Source organism: Canis lupus, chromosome 22 (assembly GCF_003254725.2).
Source record: "Canis lupus dingo isolate Sandy chromosome 22, ASM325472v2, whole genome shotgun sequence".
Lineage (NCBI taxonomy): Eukaryota > Metazoa > Chordata > Mammalia > Carnivora > Canidae > Canis > Canis lupus.
Genome location: NC_064264.1, coordinates 50,621,995 through 50,636,538, shown reverse-complemented (window position 1 = coordinate 50,636,538; position 14,544 = coordinate 50,621,995). Strand labels below are relative to the sequence as shown.

Genomic DNA, 14,544 nt, shown 5'->3' with positions numbered 1-14,544 from the left:
GGTCCCAAAATAACAGTAACAATTTATAGATCTCTCAGGAGCAAGAGCTGTCATATTCTTATTTATGTTCCTACAGTACTCAGCTTGGCAGATAATAGATGCACTATATGCTTGTTGATCTTTTTTGTTTTTAAAGCAAATGTCTTTCTTTAAAACAGTACATGCCTTTTGAGAGTAAAGAAAAACATTTCTTGTAAAAGTTCCTTCAGGATTCTTTTTTTCTACTGATACTAAAACTTTCATGTCAAATCAAGACACACCTATCCGGGAGCCCTGCCTGCAGAAGGAATCACCTTAGCTTGCACTGTTCCAGCTCCATCTCTCAGGATTTCCATCACAGCTGCCTTCTTTGCAGAGAAAACAGTAGTTTGATTGGTACTACAGTCTCCTGTCTCTGCAGATCTTGAAAGTGCACCACACTGGTGCTCTTCCTTCTTTCTCCACCTTTCGATGGCACCTACCTTCTCCTTCCTGGGTTTCCATCCCAACCGTCCACCGGAGGCAGAAGCGGGAGACTGTCACCTTGTTCTCCCCCTTATTTTAATGTTTTTGTTACTGATCACTGTAGGGGGGTGGGATGGGTGGTTGTCCAAATAGACATGGTTAGGGGTAGTTTCCTGTTTGAGAAATCTGAGTCCTGATCCCCATCTTGCACCTCCCTGATGGTGAAATCCCCAAATCCTGAAAAGCAGTTTGCAGTTGTTCTCTCTTTGCTACATTTCTTCTTTGTTTACATGCAGTCTTATAAAGTAAGTAATTCTTAAAAGTTTCATCCTTAGACTTAGCCTACTGCCTAGATGGGGCCCCCGGGGGTTCTGATTCTATCCTATTTCTTAAGCATGGCCTTTGCATTGATTTCAAATTATTCACTTAAAATATGCAGGATAAAAGACTGAGCCCCACAGCAAAGCACTGGACATCCATGTCTGTATTCACATCTATCAGCTTAGACTTTGGGATGAGAAAACCTAGATTTGAGTCTGGGTTCTCCCACTGTGATGTCATAGGCAAGCCATTTAGCACTGCTTAAGCCTCAGTTTCTCGTCTGTAAAATGGGGATAATAAAACTTCCCTCATGGCAATGAAGTACTTGACCCAGTAGACCCTCAATAAATGATAGCTTAATTGAAAACCAATAAAAAATAAATTTATTATAAAGAAATAAATGATAGCTTGGATTTTGGAAGGGTGCAGATTTTACAGCATATTTGACCTTAAACACACTCATTCCCTCATTCAAACAAATCTAAGTGCCTGCTCTGTGCCAGATACTCTCCTAGACACTGGGAATACAGTGGTGTGTAGAAGTTGACATGGCCCATTGCCCTCATGTAACGGGTAGTAACCATGAGAAACAATACTTATCAAATAGTCATAAAATTAATAATAGAAGAGGGAGACTGGATCTTGCCTGAAGGGGTTCCCAGGGAAGGTGAATTTTGAACTGAGATTTGATAGGCAGAGAGGAATGAGATCGCTCTAGGCCAGTAGTTTTCTCACCCAGGGGAGATTCAGCCCCCAGGGGCCAGTTGGCAATGCCTGGAGATTTTTTGGTTGTCGCAACTGATGGTGGGTGAGAGGATGCTACAGTTGCATATCCTCCAATGCACAGGATGGCCCCCACCAAAGAAAATTATCTGGCCACAAGTGTCAGTAGTGCCAAGCTTGGGAACACCTGGGCTGTGTGCATAAGAAACCCCACATGCAAAGGCTCTTGGGTGAAAAAGTTAGAGTACTTGCAGAACAAAGTCCAAGGAGAAGGGGGAGGGGCACTTGCTAGAGCAGGTAAGGTAACTAGAGCCAGATTCACCAGGGTTTGCAGACTAAACGGTCCTTAAACCATGGAAGGCTGCAAAGTAGAGAGGCGACACAATCAGATTTCTATTTTGCAAGGATCACTTGGGCTATCGATGGGGGAGGAATTGGAGTGAAGAGACCATTCCATGTGTCCAGGGGAAGGATGAGCCAGCTTGCTGTAACCAAGTGGCAGTGAAGTTGAAGACTTGTGAACTGATCTAAGAAATGCTTAGGAGTCAACTGGTGATGGATGGGAGGTGGGTGGGTGAGGGAATGCTAGTGTTCTCATATAGTTAAACATAGATTGATAGAAGCCGAGTCAGGACCCAAACCTGGTTGGAGTTTAGCTCTAGAAAAGAGGAAATAAAGTCCCCATATGTTACAGGTTACACAAAGAGACAGATGTAGACACATCTGTACATTTTTATGGTTGGCCAAACCCCAGTTTGGGAATGAAAATTGTAAGGCCAGCCAGAATCTTCACAGAGGCTCTGCCAAATACGATGTCCAGCAGATGTTCAGGTCACTGGAGCCCTCTTCACTCTACATGGCATTGGGGTGCTCGCTTCGGCAGCACATATACATGGCATTGGGCCCGATCTTGTGATGTGTATTTTGGGGCCCACCATGCGTTCCTCCCACCTGGGCAAGTAGCACTAAGCTCATAGCTCTCCACTTCTCTTTATCTCCCTCTGGGGAGCATCCACCCCTAGATTTCCACACACGTGTCTGTCTTGTGACTCCTCCCTCAGGGGCTTCTCTCTTTTAAACAGTTTAGCTTAAGTAACTAACTGGAATTTAAATAAAAAACTTAGGGACGCCTGGGTGGCTCAGTGGTTGGGCATCTGCTTTTGGCTCGGGGTGTGATCCTGCAGTCCCAGGATCGAGTCCCACATCAGGCTCCCTGCGTGGAACCTGCTTCTCCCTCTGCCTGTGTCTCTGCCTCTCTCTGTGTGTGTCTCTCATGAATAAATAGAGAAAATCTTTAAAATAAATAAATAACTTAAACAGGGTTTAGCTTTTCAAAGTCAGTCTATCTTGACTCACATTTACATTCTGGACTGCTATCACCTCTCTTAGACTGTTTTTACTCTCACATTACTGCTTTATTTTTTCTCACATCACTACTTTTCATTTGGAGGTTGTTGTCGATTCATGCAAGTTGTAAGAAATAATACAGAGCTCCCAATACTCTACACCCAGTTTCCTCCAATAGTAATAGATTAAGTGACTATAGTATAAGATCACAGCCAGGAAATTGACATCGATACATCTACCAACCTTATTCATATTTCATCAGTTTCATATGTCCTCATTAGCTCTATAAAATGTTACTTGTGAGGATTTGTGTGGTCATCATGGTCAAGATATAGAACAATCCCACCACAAGGATCTCTTGTGCCATTCTTATGTTACAAATTGTCCCTAAATATGTTTTTTAATCTTAAAAAAATATTTAGTTATTTATTTTAGAGAGGGGTGAAGAGCAGAGGGAAAGGGAGAGAGAATCTCAAGCAGACTCCTTGCCAAGCTGGGAGCCCGACATGGGGCTCGATCTCATGATCCTGAGATCACGACCAGAGCTGAAATCAAGAGTCGGACACTCAACTAACTGAGCCACCCAGGCGCCACCCCGCTACAAAATAATTTCTTGTATACCATCTGTGCCAGCTGCTGGGGACACCAAAGAAAGTGCATACAAAGGGAATTTCTGCCCCTGTGGAGCTTCAGTCTACCTTACCTCAGCCTTTAAGCACTGTTACCATCCCCTTTCCAGGGAACTTCTCTTGGGGAGTCCACAGGCCTGTTGGTCAAGCATTCATGTCTACATTTGTAGCTGTCCAAGTCCCATGTTGCCAGGGCATTTCTTTTCTTCTGTGTTCAAAATTCTCCACCAGTTAGTGAATCTGTTTTTCCTGGAGGCAATGAAACTTACAATCAAGTTCAATTTTCTATTTCACAGAAACAGATAATGGTTCAGTCACCTCTGCCTTCTCCTTTGGACCTCAAATTTATAGTGAAAGCTTCACTGGGCATCTGGGGAAGAGGACATTAAGGCATAAAGTCCATCAAGGGGTCAGCCATATTGTACATGGATAAGTGTTTGCATTTACCATATTTGGCCCAAATAGGGGATCCCCAGAGTTGAGTAACCCTAGTTTTCAGTAAAGTAAGGTACTTAATATTACTCAAAATATTCATTAATAAATACTAATACTAATGATTATCGAATGTTATAGCCTCATTTTAAAAATCCCACAGAGGGGATCCCTGGGTGGCTCTGCAGTTTAGCACCTGCTTTCAGCCCAGGGCGTGATCCTGGAGTCCCAAGATCGAGTCCCACATCAGGCTCCTTGCATGGAGTCTGCTTCTCCCTCTGCCTGTGTCTCTGCCTCTCTGTGTGTCTCTTGTGAAAAAATAAATAAAATCTTAAAAAAAAAAAAATCCCACCGAGTCTTGTCTTAAATGATCTCGTTCACCTCTAAAATTCTACCAAGAAGACATTAATTTAGGCTCTTATCCTCTTTTAAGAGTAATACTCCTCATAAAATACAAATTGGAAGCTGGTGTCTAGCTCAAAGGAGAAGGAGCAAAGGTCCTGTGTGGAATAGTGTGGTTGGAATGAAGGAGACAAGGAAAGATAATGGTGGGGACAGAAGCCAAAAGAAGATACTAAATATTAAGGCTCTCAGCCTCTTCTGTCATTTTCCAATCTCTTTAAACTTTTATAGGAATTATAGTTTATCTTAACGTTGGCCAATTCTTTGTAATAAGAAGTGGGAATGAGAGACTTTTCACCTTCTACGTTGTAATATCTGCATCATTTGATATAATTTTTCCCTCTAAATAAACTACATGTGCAGCTCACAGAGAAATCTTTACTCAAGAGAGCCATGGATTTGTTTGTAATAAAGCTGTGCCAAGGGGCATTGGTGGGAGGGAGACACTATAATGGAAACTCAGGTAACCAAGGTGGTTGCTAAATTGCTTTGCCCAGCAGACAAAAAAAGTTCTGGGGAGATGGGGGCTCCAGAGCAATGCTGAGTGGCAAGAACTTGGAAGGCAGCATTTTCCAGATCATTGGCTGAACCCCGGGTGTGCAATTTAGACTCTTCTCTGAACAAAGCCTTTATATCTTCACTAGATTCTAGATGCTATGTGACCATCTCGGTGGTAGTCTGGAAATAGCTAGCCTTTGGGTGCATAAAGCTTGCATGTGAAAGGAAAAGGTGTTACACCTGGCTTTGAATCTTATTCTTCCACTCATTCAGTTGTATGACCCTAGGCAAATGTAGTGGGTTGAGTAGTGTCACCTCCCAAATTCATATCCCCTGGGAACCTCAGAATGTGACCTCACTTAGAAAGAGGGCCTTTACAGATACACCTAACTATTTTGAAATAAAATCATCTTGGATTTATGGTGGGTCCTAAGTCCAAAGACTGGTGTCTTAATAAGAGGAGAGGTCACAGAGAGACACTCAGAGAAAAATGGCCATAGGAGGAAAGAAGCAGAGATTGGTGGGATGCTTCCAAAAGCCAAGGAATGCCTGGAGCCACCAGAAGCTGAAGAGACAAGGAAGGATCCCCCCTAGAGCCTTCAAAGTAAGTGACTCCAAACTTCTGGCCTCCAGAGCAACATTTCAGTTGCTTAAAGCCACCCAGTCCCTGATAATTTGTGGCAGCCCCAGGAAACTAGTTCAGCGAGTAACCTAGTCTTTCAGCAATTTGGCTTTCTTGTCTACAAAACGGGATAAAACTACCTTTTTTCACAGAATTATTGACAGGTTTAAATGAGAAAAGTTATATAAAGCCCTAGATCAGTGTTTGACATGTAATAATGTTCAATAAATAATTGAAGGGGGATAACCCTTACTTTTCTTGAAGTTTCGTATCCTGTAATTAAATGCCTCAGAAACAATCTCAGATTTATATTTTTAGCACTGTGTTCTGAGTCTGATTCATTTAGCAAGTACTGTTTTTATTTTTTTATGTGTACAGTTAGAGAGCCAGGAGAGACAGGAGAGGGACAGGCAGAGAAGGGAGGAAAAGGAGAAAGAGAGAATCCCAAGCAGGCTCCACACTAAGTGCAGAGCCTGACATGGGGCTCAATCTCATGATCCTGAGATGATGACTTGAGCCAACATCAAGAATCAGACACCCAACTGACTGAGCCACCCAGGGGCCCCCCTTTAAATCTGCTACACTATTTATAAAGACTATCTTGAGCATCTTGCCTTTCTGATAATTTTTAAATACGTGGCATTTTTCAAGGAACAATAAAGATTTCTGCTTCCAACTTGTGACAAGCGTTTGAGAAAAATTTTTGCCTGCAGATTTAAATTGCACTTTTATTCATCTTTTAAAAGCAGGTTTGTCTTAGCAGCTACATTTCTATAGCATTAATTTTGATGGCCAGACTTGAGATTTGTTCTTAAAGAAAATAAAAGCTACTCATTTCTAGAACTTTCTGATAAAGTAAATTGGATGATAGCTTTTAGAGTACTGGTCTAGGAATTTGCAGACATCAGCAAACAAGGTGATAAAGTAGAAAGAACAGAGACCAGGAGTATGAGATTATCCTAGGGCCAAGTTCAAGGCATTAGTCATTTTTTTTAAAACTTTAATAATTCAGTTAGTTACAAACACTTCCAACCTGCTATTAGTTACCAGAAACCTGGAATGAGCCACTTAATTATTTACTGCGTATCAAAGGTGCTTCTAATAAAATTAATAGTGGTAGTGGTGGTTGCGGCTTTGTTGTTAATTTCTCTCAATGAAATAAGAGGGTTGTGCTATGCCAGGGTCTTCAAACATCCCCAGATGCATAACCCTTTTTTACTAAAATACCTAAATCTTATACAGAAGTCTTCTATAAAAAGCTATAAAAGTGAGCCTCTTTGGATGCTGATATAAATGGTTATTTAAAAATTTGTTGGGATCCCTGGGTGGCGCAGCGGTTTGGCGCCTGCCTTTGGCCCAGGGCGCGATCCTGGAGACCCTGGATCGAATCCCACGTTGGGCTCCCGGTGCATGGAGCCTGCTTCTCCCTCTGCCTGTGTCTCTGCCTCTCTCTCTCTCTCTCTCTCTATGTGACTATCATAAATAAATAAAATTTAAAAAAAATAAAAAATAAAAAAAAAAATAAAAATTTGTTGTGTTGGGGGCACCTGGGTGGCTCAGAGTGGGGAGTCTGCCTTCAGCTCAGGTCATGATCCCAGGGTCCTGGAATGGAGCCCGCATCCATTCCCTGCTCTGCGGTGACCCTGCTTTTCCCTCTCCCTCTGCCTGCCACTCCCCCCACTTGTGCTGTCTGTCGAATAAACAAATAAAATCTAAAATTAAAAATAAATAAAATATTTGTTGTGAAATGTAAGAATGTTTGAAATGCCAATGCTTTTGTGGAAACAAAATATTTTCAAGGTTTCTAGTCCTTCACAATATTTTGAAGGTAAAAGTACCTCAGACTGAAAAAGGAAAATTCTCCTCTCCATTCATCAGACTAAGATAGCACAGATTATGTTGGCTGCAAAGTGAACAGGAAGACACATTCCTCCCATGGATACACTGAAGTGATATGTCAAATATCACCCTTCCCTGGGTGACTGCTGCTTTCCTACTAAGAAACCTTGTTCTGGAAAAGCACTGACAATAAGAAACATTGCTATTTGAAATTATCAGTAAGAATGGGCAAGCTATGTAACCTCCCTCCTTCATCTGTAAAGTAAAACAAATTCTCTAACTGGTCTTTACCATACAATGCAAGAGTAAGCCTCAAATGTAATCACGTATATGAAGGCTCTTCAGGGAAAGAACTACACGTGTAGAAATTGTTCATTGGAATCAGTACCTTTAACAACAAGGTTCAAATGTAAAAGAAACTGGGACGCCTGGGTGGCTCAGCGGTTGAGTGTCTGCCTTCAGCCCAGAGCATGATCCTGTGGTCCCAGGATCAAGTCCCATATGGGGCTCCCTGCATGGAGCTTGCTTCTCCCTCTGCCTCTGTCTCTCTGTGTCTCTCATAAATAAATTAAAAAAAAAAAAACCTTTTTAAAAGAGCCTACTTAAAAAGAAACTATGAGCCCAGATGACATACATCTCAGTGTATATTACCCAGCTTCCCTATTTTAGCCCTCATGTTAAAGAGCATGGGTTGGGGCTCACCCAGATATGGGTTCAAATCCTATCACTTTTATTTACTGGCAGCATGTCTTTAAGTGAGTTGTTTAGCCTTTTGGAGCCATTTCATATGTAAAATGGGAATGATAACCTCTGCTTCATACTATCATTCAAGGGATTAAAAAAAGAGAAGAGTCATAATATGCTGGTCACATGACAGCACTCAAAATATGTTCATTTCCTACATCAATAGTTCAAGGGAATCAAGCTACATTTTGTAATATCTACATTTCTAGGCACCAGGTCAGCATTATTTCCTTTAGAAAGTTACTGTTTGGAGAGCAGGACCAAATTACTTGATTCTGGTTTTGGGAAGAACGATGACAGCAATATTATATACTCAGAGATTAGTTTGTGGCCGAACAATGGTTCTTTGCAACGTAATTAGCTTTCATCATGATGGATAACATATTTTATTGGTCAAATTACTTTTTCTGGGAGTTCTCATAATTATTCTCCTACTCATGGTTAGGGATTTATCCAACAAAACTAATGAAATAATCTCATATATATTATCTCTTTAGTCTTTACTTGTCATCCCCAGAAGTACAGAAGATGGGCAAGAATAGCATAAACCATTTCAACTGCAATTGCCTGGAAAAGTCCATAGACTTTTCAGAAAAGATACCACATTTCTTTTGCGGAGAAAAAGTCAATGCCTTATTTTTAAACATCTGACAGCAAGACAAACCATGAGAGATCTTAACTCTGGGAAACAAATAAAGGGTTGCCAAAGAGGAGGCGGATGGAGGGATGGGCATTAAGGAGGGCACATGATGGGATGAGCATTGGGTATTATACTATACGTTGACAAGTTGAATTTAATTAAATTTAAAAATGATATCTGACAGCAGGGGCGCCTGGATGTTTGGGTCAGTTGAATGTCTGACTCCTGATTTTAGCTCAGGTCATGATCTCAAGGTCATGAGATTGAGCCCTTCATGGGGATCTGCAATAGGTGAGGATTCTCGCTCTGCCTTCCCCACCCTGCCTGAGTGCATTCTCTTTCTCTCTAAAAAAAGAAAAAAGGAAATAAAGAAAAAATCTGACAACATTAATTCCAGAAATACCAGGATTGAATTTAATGTGAGTGAACATAGATAGCTTCACGAGGTTGGTTTTCTCTCTTCGTTCATTTTTTGGCCACGGAAATTGTTTAGCAGTAAGATCTCTTGTAATAAGTAAAATAACTTGACAGAATGAAAAGAAGGAAAAAAATATAACCCTGCTGCCTTCAAATTTAACAACAGTTTTTTTTTAGAGCCAGGTTTAGAAATGGAAATAAGGAGTCCAATTATTGGGAGAACGTATTTGTTCTACTTTCTGCACAAAAAGTTTCTAAATTAGCCTAATTAATGGATCCTGTGTTGAACTGCAGAGCCTTTTTGTTAAGTTCACATAGATTTGGATAGGGAAGGGACGCCTGGATGGCTCAGCAGTTGAGCATGTCTGCCTTCGGCTCAGGGCCTGATCCCAGGATCCAGGATCGAGTCCCACATCGGGCTCCCTGCATGGAGCCTGCTTCTCCCTCTTGTTTCTGCCTCTCTGTGTGTGTGTCTCTCATGAATAAATAAATAAATCTTCAAAAAAAAGATTAGATAAGGAAAATGATCAAAAAGTAAGCTTCACTTAAATAAATACTACTGAATACCTAACTCTGTGTACCATAGTGGCAAATGCTGGAAACTCATAAAAAGGATACAAGTCTGCCCTCATGAAACTCAGTCCAGGAGGGAGGCAGTCATATAAATCAACTATTACAGAAGAGACAGGTAGGTATTGTAACAGAGGCTGGAGCAAAAAACTACAAGGGCAAGGTAGACAAACTCTGTAAGAGGGCAGTTGGTAAATACTTCAGGCTTTGTGGGTCACAGAGTCTCAATGACAAGCAAAGACTCCATGATTAAATGATAGTGACTGTTTTCAGTAAAAGTTTATTTATGAATACTGAACTGTAAATACCATGTAATTTTCATGTGTCATGAAGTGTTCTTTTTTCTTTTTTTTTTTTTTTAATTTCAAGCATTTAAAATGCAAAACTCATTAGCTCATGGGCCATACAAAAACAAGTATTGGATTTATGTTGTAGGTTATTTGGGGCCAAAGATGACTTTTTAAAATGATTTACCAGAATAATTTGATAACATTTCAGTAGATTTTGTAATGTTATTTAGTTAGATTCCAATCTCCTTATATAGTCTCCTCATTCTGTTATTTATTTCACATTATAACTACAGTTTCAAGAGGTGAAGATGTTTTCCTATCTTCAGTATGGTATTTGCAATGCTGGCGGCAAGTGGGAGGAGTGACAAGGAGATGGGGCCGTCCCTTTTGCATAAAGTAGCAGTGTATTTAGTCAAATATAAATATAAATCAGGCATCTATTTTATCTACCTTATCGCACCGAAATCTGGAAAACAAGAGCTTGGCAATTACCCGCTTGGATTTAAACAATGACAATGGCTAAACCAGAAAACTCCAATTAAAGACAATCTATTGGTTTAAATCATTTGAGTTGATAAAAGAAATGTCGTCTGAGCTTTAAACCTACATAAATCATTTGTACGCTTGACCCTGAGCCTGGAAGATATGGGAGATTATAGATGGCAAAATAATAGACCAGAATGAGCACAAAAACAGCTAGCTGATGGGAAGCTGAACCCTTTTTGGTGAGTCACTCACCTCCACAATTTGGATGCAGCCAGATAGCCTTCCCGAGTCAACTCTGTTCCTAAACCCACCAGAGCAATTGGCTTACAAAGGACTCCTGTGTGCCCACCAATCCTAAACTGACAGGCCATGGACTTGTAACTGACCACACAGATTCCTTGAAAAACTATGGGACTCTCACCTTTCTGAAAGTAATCCACACCCTTGCCTTTGCTGGGCAGTTTATTCACACAGGGTCACACCCTGTGTGTGCCCATCTAGTAGATCCTGGGAATCTAGATCCTATTCCAGTCCACAGGAACCAGAATGTGTATTTTTAATCCAGATCTTCAGTTGATTCACAGGCACATTTCAGTTTGAGAAGCACTGGAGCAAATCTTCACTAAATCATGGTTCTCAAACATGAAAGCGCATCATAGACACTAGTCAAAATGCTAAGCCCCACTCCTGGAATTGGTGATTAAGAAGACCTGGGGTCTGACCTGAGATTTAACATTTCTAAATTCCCAGGTGCTGTTGATACTACTGGATTGGGGCCACATTTTGAAAACTTCTACTATAAACTATTTGTTTATGAGTTATTTCTTGAGAGTTAGCTGAAGACATTATCCCACAGAGCTATGTTGAATCAGACTCCTCAGGCTTACCTGGCATTAAATACAATTGAATGCTCCCCTTGTCATCGTCTTTAATTTTCCTTCACCAGAAGAATTATTTATTCATGTATTTGGCTCATTTTCTTTTGCCAACATGATTTGTCGTCCCTCAAAAAAGAATCATTCTTCACTAAAAAAAATATTAAGATGATTACTGCTACTCTTTAAATATATTGTTGAAAATATATGTTAGACAAGTTTTTTTTTTAATATTTCAATTTAATTATAAACTTCCCAAGACAAGAAAGAACTTTTGGAAATAAATTATGGCTTATAAATATGATCTTCTAGTTTTCTTTGGGAACTGTATATCCATCCAAAACACAGCCACATCTGCATTATTATTGGAAACGTTTGGATAAAAATGAAATTGTAATAAAGTTTCAACTAGTCCACATACGAGGCATCTGGGTGGCTCAATTGGTTGAGCATCTGCTTTCAGCTCAGGTCATGATCCCAGGGTGCGGGGATGGAGCCCAGCGTCAGGCTCCCTGCTCAGCGAGGAGTCTGCTTCTCCCTCTGCCTCTGCTCCTCCTCCCAGCTTCTGCTCTCTCTCTCTCTCTTTAATAAATAAATCTTAAAGGGGATCCCTGGGTGGCTCAGAGGTTTAGCGCCTGCCTTTGGCCTAGGGCGTGATCCTGGAGTCCTGGGATCGAGTCCCGCGTCGGGCTCCCTGCATGGAGCCTGCTTCTCCCTCTGCCTCTCTCTCTCTTTCTCTCTCTCTCTCTCTCTATGTCTATCATGAATAAATAAAAATTAAAAAAAAATCATCATAAAAAAATAAATAAATCTTACAAACAAAAACAACCTAGTCCACATACATGAAAGAGTGGAAGGGGCAGAAAATGATTAAGGTGGATAATTCCATTCCAGTAACTCTGTGTCTTTGGAGAGAGGCGACAGGAGTGGGCTCTGTCTCTGTGCCCTTCTCGTCACCTGGGTCCCAAAAGGAGCATTGTTTAAACCCGGAATGAACAAAGTTTCCAGAGAAAAATTCTCCTTCAGCTTTTGGTCTTCACTCTTCTAATGTCTGGGGTTCCAGGTTTGTCCTGGGCGCCAGGGGACAGACGGGAAGTCATTTCTTTCATTGTCCCCCACAACCACTGTTTTATTCTAAAAGGGAGAATCGGAAAATGCCCGTTGGTATGGACGTAGGAGCACCTGCATCCGCTGATGCCAGCGCTGAGCGCGGGTGCTCCGGAGGAGCCTGGTGGTGGGCGCGCGTGCCCTTAGCTGCGGGGCGGCCCCAGGTGTGCACGGGCCGGGCCCGGCCGGGGCGCGCGGGCGGGGCCGCGTCCCGCCTCCAGGGGGCGCCGCCGGGGGCGGCCTCCCGGGGCGGCTGCGCGCGCCTCGCCCCACGTTTCCGCTCGCTGCCCGGCCGGCCCTCCCGACGGCGCCGCGCCCCGCCGCAGGTGAGGCGCTGGGCGCGGGCCGACCCGGGGTCTCGGTCCCCGCTGCCGCGGCGCGGGCGCTCTGGGGACGCCGGGGACTCGGGGCGCGGCCCCCCGCGCGGGCGGGGGCAGGAGGAGGCCGGGGAGCGCGCCTGGCCGCGAAGGGGCCGCGGGCGGCCTGCGGGAGCTCCCGGGCGGGGGCGGGGCGGGGGGGGGCACCCGGAGGCGACACGGGCCCCGGAGCCGGCGCGCGGCGTGACGCAGGCGCCACCGCCGGAGCGGGCGAGGGCGGGCAAGGTAGGAGCTGTCTGCGGGGCGGACGCTGCCGGCTCCCACAGGAAAGGCGGGGGTTACTCGCAAGGTAGTTTTAAGAGGATCTCTCAGGGGAACCAGGCTACCGCTTTTCAGAATTTTTTATTTTTTATTTTTTATTTTTTAGATTTTTAAAAATTTATTCATGAGGGCAGCTCCGGTGGCTCAGCGGTTTAGCGCCGCCTTCAGCCCGGGGCGTGATCCTGTGGAGACCCGGGATCGACCCCACGTCGGGTCCGTGCGGGGAGCCTGCTTCTCCCTCCGCCTGTGTCTCTGCCTCTCTCGCTCTCTCTGTGTCTCTCATGAATAAATAAATAAAATTTAAAAAAAAAATTTTTTTTTATTCATGAGAGACACAGAGAGAGGAGGGAGAAGCAGGCTCCCCGTGGAGGTGGGAGCCTGATGCCGGACCCTGGGGTCACAACCTGAGCCCAAGGCAGTTGCTTAACGGACCGAGGCACCCAGGCGCCCCTGAAAATCTGTGTGTGATTTCAGAGATTCCTGTTTGTGAGGAAACCCGAAGCTGCCGAAGAAATCTAAAAACTTCTGGTGTTTGTCAGCGTGTGACGTTAGGTTTCTTTGGAGCTGTTAGGTACACGTCTGAAACACGGGGAGAAACTTCTCGAACAGCCTTGACTACCGAGTCTCGTTGTTGCTCTTCCGCTCTGTCGGCCAAAGGGTGCCCGGTAATTGGACTTGAAACCCTGAATCAGTGCACGGTTCTTGAAGCACCGCTTCTTGGCTCCAAGCTGGCTTTATGAATACTGAGCTGGTAAGAACATGCAGGAGACTTGTAGCCGCTTTTTAAAAAGCAGATCATTCATTGTGCCAAACGCCCTAGGGAGAAATCATGTATTGAAAACTAAAGGAAAAAAAAAAAAAAAGTAAAGGACACGGAGGCCCGGGTGGCTCAGTGGGTGGAGCCTCCGCCTCTTGGTTTCCACTGGGCTCTGGGTGGAGCCTCCGCCTCTTGGTTTCCACTGGGCTCGTGATGAAGCCACAAACCTTAGACAAATTAAGCACGAATCTGCTTAAGATTCGTCCTCTTCTCTCCCTCTGCCCCTCTCCCCGATTAAAAAAAAGAAATAACCTAAAGGGCATCTCTAAATCTGTTGGATTGGCCTATATAAAGTGTAGGTCTCACACTGTCCTCAGGTACTTTTTCCTATAACGGAAGACTGTTCTCCTTGGTCTCTCATTCAATTTATTGAAATGCTAATATGAAGAGCTCCTGCAGTTTGCCCTCATTTTCCCAAAATGCCTTGTTTTCCTGAAATGACTCCCAGGAGAAGCCGGAAGTTCCTGAATAAGCAGACAACCCTGGTAGAGAGCGTTTGTATTTCAAAAGCCGCGTTTGTAAAGTTCTGTTAATTTCTTTTTTTTTTTTATGAGCTTTTTATTTTATTTTTTTAAGATCTTTATTTATGATAGTCACAGAGAGAGAGAGAGAGAGAGAGAGGCAGACACATAGGCAGAGGGAGAAGTGGTCTCCATGCACCGGGAGCCTGATGTGGGATTTAATCCCGGGTCTCCAGGATCGC

The 14,544-nt window shown here is 43.3% G+C and overlaps 1 protein-coding gene across 13 annotated transcripts in view; it reads left to right on the top strand.

Moving 5' to 3' along the window:
- Positions 1 to 12,624: 12,624 nt before the first annotated feature.
- The window catches only part of GGACT (gamma-glutamylamine cyclotransferase), a 42,376-nt gene continuing 40,456 nt past the window's right edge, over positions 12,625 to 14,544 (top strand). For 8 of the 13 annotated variants that reach the window (XR_007405037.1, XR_007405038.1, XR_007405039.1 and 5 more), the window contains exons 1-2: positions 12,912 to 13,052; positions 13,499 to 13,775. The gene's annotated coding sequence lies outside the window, so the exon portion shown is untranslated. Of the gene's footprint in view, positions 12,713 to 12,911; positions 13,053 to 13,498; positions 13,776 to 14,544 lie in introns of those variants that run through there. The other 5 variants (XM_025440961.3, XM_025440964.3, XM_025440965.3 and 2 more) reach the window with 5 other exon arrangements.